Below are 9,153 nucleotides of genomic sequence, written 5' to 3' on the forward strand. Positions count from 1 at the left end.
CTCCTGAAGCCTGCACGCCTAGAGCCCATGCTCTGCAACGAGAAGCCACCGCAATGAGAAGCCCGCGCACTGCAACGAAGAGTAGCCCCCACTCACCACAATTAGAGAAAGCCCGCGCGCAGCAATGAAGACACAACACAGCCAAAAATAAATTAAAATTAAATAAATTTATAAAAAAAGCTATCAAGTTACTGAAATATTAATGGGAGTACAATATCATATAACTGAAGAGAATGTTTTCATTGAATCCTGGGTTTTGATAATACCCAGAATGAGCTTCTATATTTTAATAGGGGTGTTGAGAAAATGAGATTCTGAGTAATAAACTGTGGAATGGCTTAGTTAATAACTGCCTTTAAGTATCTTAGGGAAGATGCATCCCATTTTTTAGGACTGTGAAAGCCAAGGCATGCTATGAAATGTTCTTAATTAGGTATGTTTATTAGTTACTTAGATAACCATTATGGGTTAGATAGACATGGATATTCCTGGAGTTAGAAAAATAAATTTGACAGTCTGAGCAGTCTTTAGACCAACAGACTACTGTTCTGTGTTTGTTGTGTCTTCTCATCTTCTTATATATTTATTTACAGTAGGCCTTTTCAATTATGTTCACTTATTGAGTATCATACACATTTTGACATGGCTTGTTGTTAATGACTCTATGATCAGTTTCCATTTGGAGTCTAAAGTTCAGCAGGGTTTCAGGGAGCTAATGTTTTATTATTGTAGGTTCTCTGGCAAGAACATTCACGGTGCCCGTTGTGCTTGCTCAGCCTTATGGGCGACAGCTGCATCTGCTTCTCCATCTGCACCTTTCAGTATTAAGTCGATATCTTTAGCTGTCCGACTATCTAATGAAGGAAACTAACTGGCTTGAAAAAAACTCCACCTTTCTGCAAGACTTCCACAAAAAAATAGTTTTGTGAAATGATGTGAGGATTTCTCATGATTAAATAGATCATGAAACTGTGATGGTCGAAAAGATATGTTTAAACATGACCGGAACTTACTTTTATTATTAAAAATATGAACACAAAATGTGTTTAATAATGATGTAGCTATGCTATATGGCATATATAGCTCTGTTCCTGTTATTGATAAAACCCATTCATAAGTGAAATCTAAAGTTGCCACTACAGGGCAAGAAAACCAAATCTTTAACATAGTATACTAGAGACGTCGATCATTGCGCCCGTTGCACTCAGCAAGTCTCTGCTTGTAGCTCCTCTGCTGAGCTAAGCAGCCAGCACCAGTCTCTTCCTTAGACAAAGGCACAGGATCAAGTTTCCTAAAGGCACCTAATCCACAGACTGGCTGCTGAAATGACTTGGCATGAAAAAGTTTTCCCAGTAAGGGACTATTTATACTTCCCTCCTCTAAAGGTTGAATAGGAAAACCCAGAGAGCAGCAGCCATTCTGTAAAAAGAGAAAAAAATGAGAAGAAACAAGGAGTGGAAGAGGCACGTTGATGGTGGAACAAGAGGGTTAAGGTTCATGAGCTCCAGCTGGAGGGGTGTTCCTAGATGGCTTTGAATTTTGAAGCATGGCTATTTATGGAATCCTTTCACCCTTACTGCCAAATGTGCCCTTACATCAAATCCCCATTATTGAAGAAGAGTTAAACTTATTGGTGAAACAAAGATCACAGTGACCATGATGATATTACCTTTTCACCTGGCTATTGCTAAGAATAGGGATTCGGTATTCAGAAAACTAATCAGAGAAAGTGAGATATGTGACACATTTGGAGAGTCCCAGAGGATACACTGTTTTGTCTTAACCTGTTCACTTGAAACAGATAAGGTTCACCTGGATTGGGTGTCTTTCTAACACTATCCAGGAGAATTCCTCACTTTCAGCTTTCTGAAGACAACAAAAAGCCTTAATATCAATGAGTAATAGGAGTTATATATAATTCACTTCACATCTTTGTAATTAGTGCATTGAATGAGTAGGGATCATGAGCTGTAATTATGTATTTTTATCTCTGTCCCTTTAAACGTGTTCAGTGTGTGTAGTTTTCCACCTGTCAACTACTTGAGGAAGACCCTAGCAGGCTGATAATTTTGGGGTCACTTTTACCAAGTAGATCCCTCTAAGTCATAGACATAGTCCCACTTAACAATAGCCATGTCCTGTGCTAGGTGGGATACATGCATCATCTCATTTACATTTCTGAATGGTGGTCTGTCTTATGGCTCACGTTGTAATCTGCTATCTGTGTTATCTTAGTCTAAGTCACTTGTTTCACATTCATCCACAAGAATAGTATAAATTACACATACGTGGAGCATCCCATTGTCAGTCTCTGGCTCTTCTCTCAGGGATACTTTTTTTTTTTTGCAGTACGCGGGCCTCTCACTGCTGTGGCTTCTCCCGCCACGAAGCACAGGCTCCGGACGCGCACGCTCAGTGGCCACGGCCCACGGGCCCAGCCGCTCTGCGGCATGTGGGATCCTCCCGGACCGGGGCACGAACCCGTGTCCCTCGCATCGGCAGGCGGACTCTCAACCACTGCGCCACCAAGGAAGCCCTCAGGGATATTTCTTAATCAGCATGTCTTGGGTATAGTGCTGTTCTCCATATATGCTTTTCCCAGGACCTGGAGATTTTCTCCTGGGTCCCACCCATTCACCTCTTCCTCCACAGTATTTGCTCTGTGATATATAGTTCTTACTTTAGGACCTTTACTCTGAGTCACAGGATTTGCTTATAAACAGCTCAGAGTAAACCTGAAGAGACAAATCTTCAACGACGAATTCTAATGAAAGGCTACGTGTGCCTCTCAAATGCTAGACAAGGCCATCTGTCTGCTTTTCTTTTTCTTGAAAACGGTGATCTGATGCAGCAGCTTTGTGCAGAATGTGGTTGTGTTCTTCTCTGCCTGCTGGGTCCGTTCTGTTGGTGGGGATTCTTTGTGGGCTGTAGCCATGGGAAGGGTGTTTTGGTGATGAGAGTCCCTCCCTGCTAGGAGTCTGGGCTGAAAATGGACACTACTTTGCATAAATCTACGATGCCTGTGTAACATCGGTGTTTCTTGGCAGTTGTTGATAAAAAATATCTCAGAGATACTATAATTCAATCACTTCATATGCAATAGTATGTAGGTTACATAAGTGCTGATACACTAGAGATAAAAATGATTTATAGGGAAGTGCCTTGTGCTAAAAATATCAGTTGCTGATAATTCTAGAAAGTTAGAAATAGAACTAACCTACCAGTCAGATATCTGCAGGGAGGGAGGCATGAGGTATTTAATCATTTACCCTCCCTGGAAAGAAAATTATAATTTCATTTCAAATAATCAATGAAAGATTCTCTATGTGTTAGGTGATTCATACATTAGAGTATATTTTTCCTCTTTTTCTGACTCTGTGATTTAACAAAATTAATATTACAATATTATTTCTAGCCAAGTCTTCTTTACTATTAGATTTTAGAAGGATTGAAAAACAAAACTTGTCAAGAGACAAAAATTATTCTGTGCTCTTTTTCTCTGTTTATAGATGTGTCATTACATTTCTCTGTATTATTTTCACTTTCGGCTTTTTTGTAAGAATTGCTGAACTAGCTCTTGAATTGAGTGAATATTTTAATTCACTCTGTTTTTTTAATATTATTAAGCCATCAATAAACAAAAGAGTGACTAAAGGAAGAAAATACGATATAATAAAAATAACAAGGAAATCATTTCAGAGAAACATGTTAGAAAATGTTGAAGAAATTTCAATCAAGAGGTGAAAATAGCTTGAAGGCACTAACACTTTTTCACCTCAGGGTGGCAGCAGCTATTACAAAACTGGAAAGAAGTAATTTTGGTATCTTTCTCCTCCACTTTAAATTCTGAACTTCTCTATTTTTTGTGTGTGATTTTTATATCAATGCCCATTCCTTAGTGTTTGATTTTTGAAAGCTAATCCTTACTACTGTCTAAAATAGTTGGACCCCCAAAGTGAAAAAATAGTTTGTTGAAAGTGTACAAAATTGGAAAGTATGACTTTAGCTCTACATCATGCATGGAAAGCTTTCAAAATCTGAGTTCCCAGTAGAAAATTACAAATACATGAAATTAAAAATTTTCTCTGTAAATTAATTCTTTTAAAAGTAGCAATTGTGGACTCTATAGCACAATTAAGAGAGGCTGGGTAGGGATTTTGAGGTCACATTTCATCCTAGAACCTCCAGATGTGACCACATTTTTGACTTATAATTTCTTGCAGAATATTTAATATTTTAGTCATATTTCCATTTGGTTACAATCTAAATATAGATTTAAAGTATGATGTTCTTTTTTTAAGCAAAAGCACAATAACCATTACCAGGGGAATTACACAAAGTTATATTTAGTGGTAGATTCTAAAATGTAACGAATTCTCTCACTCTTCAGTTTCCTTGCTTGAGTGAATTATCATATGAGTGGAGATCTGTGGAGATAAACAGCTTTGGTAAATGTGGGATATAGCAGGTGTTTCAGCTATTTTTAAGCATCAAGGTTTGAGTATTTGCTATTTCCAGTAGGGGTAATCCAACAGAGTTTAGATTCAGAGGTGTTTTCTTTTCTTTTCTTTTTTTTAGTATAATCAGATGTATTTTAATCTAGTAAATAGAGGAAAACAGATATAGTCCATATCTTTTAAGAAGAAGAATCCACCGGTGTTGATATTAAGAACAAATGCAGAGGCCAGAGGGTGGCAGAGTGAGTTGTTTAGGGGCACGACTGCATGGGTTCAAGTCCCAGCTTTGCCGCTCCCCAGCTGAATCACTTTGGGCACGTTTTCTAACCTCTCTGGACTTACTTCCTCAGCTATAAGATGGGGACAATCACAGTACCTACCTTATAGGGTTGTGTGAGGATTAAATGATTAAGTGCCTGTAGTATGCTTAGAACATTGCCTGGAGCTAACTAAATGCCCTGTAAGTGTTGGCTGTCATCATTGTCATGGGAGGCCTTACTTCTTTCTCTCTGATTCTTCCTTGTCTATTAGGCACCCCACGTTATTATCTGCCTTTTACAGATGAAGAAATGAAGACTTAAAGACCTTATAAAAGCTTGTACAACCAGTAAGTAGTAAAGTCCATGGATTATACTGTACCGATTGTATAAAAATGCATCATAAACTGCAAATGAATAATATACTTAGTAGTAATTAATAACATGAATCGAGCACTCACTTTGTGCCAGGCACTGTTATATGTACTAAGGATAACCTCTGAGATAAGCACTATTATTATTTCCATTTTGCCAATGAGGAAACCAAGGCGCAGAGTGGTTAAGTAACTCACTCAAGATCACATAACTACTTAGTGGTAGACTTGAGATATAAGTCCAGGTAGTTTGATCCAGACTACATGACCTATTTTTATTCTTTTCCCTGAGGGTGATTTAAATTCCTATGGAGCTTGTATGGGGTCCTGAGATCAGGGAAGGATGTTGGAGGAGGTCACTGAACAGCTGTGCCCACTGGTTGAGTGGAGAACTGGACCCGGGCAATTGGATGCTCCTCACCCCCAACCCCATCCTCAGAATGATGTTCTGCTTTCAAAGACACAGCCTTAAGAGGATAGGTATTGAGGGACTTCCCTGGTGGTGCAGTGGTTAAGAATCCACCTGCCAATGCAGGGGACAGGGGTTCGAGCCCTGGTCCGGGAAGATCCCACATGCCACAGAGCAACTAAGCCCGTGTGCCACAACTACTGAGCCTGTGCTCTAGAGCCTGCAAGCCACAACTACTGAGCCTGCGTGCCACAACTACTGAAGTCCACGTGCCTAGAGCCCATGCTCTACAACAAAAGAAGCCACTGCGATGCGAAGCCCGTGCACCACAACGAAGAGTAGCCCCCACTCGCTGCAACTAGAGAAAGCCCGCGCACAGCAACGAAGACCCAATGCAGCCAAGAATAAAATAAAATAAATTAAAAAAAAAAAGAGAATAGGTATTGATGAGGCCATCTGAACTGAAAATGTGACAGAACCCAATTAAGGCCTCTCTATAAACTTTTAAAGTTCTGGCGGGTGAGTGCAGAGATCTACTTATCTAGTGGCCACCCAAGACGAGCCTTGCATGTAAGTTCCCTTGCTTATTAAAATTGTCACCCAGTAATCTGGAGTGGTCTGACTCTTTCCTCAGTTTTTGCTCTCAGTCTATGGGGGTCAGTTGAACCAACATGGGGTCATTTGGTCATTAGTGGCTTCTGGATGGAAGGCTATTCTATTTGATGTTCAGTCATCAGCCTTTCCCTCACTGCCTGTTGCTCCTGTAACTTGTGGGCTGTTTCTCTTGGTGATGCTTCAGGAGAGCCCAGCCACGAGGCCCTGCTGACAAGCTCCCACATCTGCTCACATGGGTCCTGCTGACATTCCCAAACTCAGCCGGTCCACACTTCGGCCACTGGCTGTGGGCTTTCATCACTGCCCCATGCTGGGGTGACCTCTTGCTTGGTGTACTGATTTGTGATTTTCAAGTAACTTCTGCATCCTTTGTTAAAGGTTTTGAAAACTTTTGTTGCTCTCTCTAGCTCCCTGCCTGCAGGTACACCTGAGTAGGGGTAAGGGCACTGTTCTCATAAGCCTTCTCCACACTGATATCTACTTTATTATAATTGCTTGTTAGAACAGAACTCCAGGCAGGAATAAAGACTCATACTCCTATTGATTGGGGATTTACACTTACCTGAAATCTCTACTACTATCTCCTCCACCACACATTTTGATGTTGAGTTGAGGTACACGGCCCTATACTCATGTCCTAAATATCCCTCCTTTACTACTACCCATTTCCTACATTCCTCTCCCTCTCTACCCAGACTCCTGATTTCTTTAGTTTTAATGGAGATATAATCTATTTCCAGCACTATCATTACCACCAGCATTGTCACCATCACTGAGAATATATAGCATATTCCCAGGCCCTGGTATTATATTAGGCGTGTGTTGCAAAGAGACAGCTGGTACCTGCAAGAAAATCTAACTTTACAAGAGTTTAGGGGGGTCATTTCAATTGGGTAATATCTGCTTCTCCCAATTAATACACTGGGAAAATAGAGTAGATGAAACTGGTGAGATAAACAAGAGTCATATCTTGAGGGGCCATGTAAGCCAGGTTAAAGAGTTTAGATTTTATCTTGAAGGCACTGAGGATCCCATGGCAGATTTTAAGCAGGACAATGTATGATCAGAGTGGAAAACCGGAAGGTTGGTAAGGCTGGATGGAATCAATAAAGAGGTCAGCTGGGAAGAGTACCTGTGGACATCTAGGCAAGAGGGAAGATGCTGGGAGGAGGGTAGTGGGAGTGACAGGACCTGGAGATTGGTTGTAGGAGGGAGAAGAGACAGGCTCCCTCTGCTTGGAGTTATCTCATTTCAGCTAGAAAATTCATACTTATTTTTTAACAACTTTATTGAGATATCTGTGACATATACAAATTGTATATATTTAAAGTGTGCAACTTGATGTTTTGATATATGTATATATTGTGAAAATATCACCACAATCAAGCTAAGTAACTTAACCATCACCCCTACTTGGTTATGATTTTGTGTATGTGTAGAGAAGTTTTAAATTAAGGTATATCTTCTTAGCAACTTACAGGTATACAATATAGTATTGTTGAAAATGTGAAATATACGTGTATATGTGTACACACACTCACAGAGGAATATTATTCAGCCTTAAAAAAAAAAAGGAAAATCCTGCCATTTGAAACCACATGGATAAACCTTGAGGGCTTTATGCTAAGTGAAATATGCCGGAGAAAGACAAATACCACATATGTGTTCTTTTTTTAAAAAAAAATATTTAATCAATTAATTTTCTTTCTTTCTTTCTTCTATTTTATTTTTTGGCTGTGTTGGGTCTTAGTTGTGGTACGCAGGATCTTTTGCTGCGGTGCATGGGCTTCTAATTGTGGTGTGCAGGTTTTCTCTTTCTAGTGTGGCATGTAGGCTCCAGGGCACATGGGCTCTGTAGTTTGTGGCAATCGGGCTCTCTCGTTGTGGTGCATGAGCTCAGTAGCTGTGGTGTGTGGGCTTAGTTGCCCCGCGCCATGTGGGATCTTAGTGCCCCGGCCAGGGATCGAACCAACATCCCCTACATTGGAAGGCGCATTCTTTACCACTGGACCACCTGGGAAATCCCTGCATATTTGTTATTAAAGAGCTTACCAGTGAAGCCTTCCCTGACTTCCCATAGCTTGCTTCCATAGCAACCTGTACACATTTGATATGATAAATTTTTTTACTCTTTCTCACTAGAATGTGCTGTCCCTAATGAGGGCAGTTATTTTTCCCCAAAGTTTTTGTATCCTCAGGGTTTATTCCATTGCTTGGTACATAAAAGTCTGTTAAATATTTGTTTAATGAATGAATGGATGAATAAACAAATGAACAGACCTATCAGAGTAGTAGGTGTTACTCTGTGGAAAGTTATGGCCAAGCCTTGGCACACAAATCCCCTGACTGGACATCAGTGGGAAACACCTGGATCCTGCAGAGCAGACAAGGGTATTGGCCCAGAACTGGCAGAGCAGGAATGTCAAGGCGTGCGATCTGAACATTAGGCACAGGCGGGGCAACCTGACTTCTTATGCAGCAAAACTCATGTCTGGATTTTAATGTATCTGGGTATAAAAAATCAGGGATCCCTCCATTCTATACTTCTCTGAGCTGGTGGACTGAAATTCTAGTGTGCCACCATGAAAAGCAAGGGTAGTAAAAGGGAGCCACATCCACCTACCTGCATCTCTGATAGATATCCTTTGCACTATTTGCTATGCAAAGCAGACCAAAGAGAAAGCAACTTTGAACTACTTTATGTCTCCAGTCTTGCCTGCCCTCCAAACCAAAGCAGCTCTCGGTGCATCTACCACACATGTGCAACACTTGTTATTGTTAGATTTTTATGATTTTTGTTAGACTAAGTGGTGTGAAGCTGTATTCCATTGTTTGTTCCAGATTTTCCAAAGTTTTAATCTTTTATTTTATAAAAGTTATCATATCTGGATTCCTGATCCTCTACAAGTACCTTCTGTCTTTGCTTCCTGATGAGATTCAACAGAAATTTGTCCATTTTATTGGTTCTTTCAAAGAACCATCTTAGGGGTTATCATTCTAATATTTTTCTGTTTTCCTATTCATTATTTTCTTCTCCTATT

This window comes from Delphinus delphis, chromosome 2, assembly GCF_949987515.2.
Source record: "Delphinus delphis chromosome 2, mDelDel1.2, whole genome shotgun sequence".
Taxonomy (NCBI): domain Eukaryota; kingdom Metazoa; phylum Chordata; class Mammalia; order Artiodactyla; family Delphinidae; genus Delphinus; species Delphinus delphis.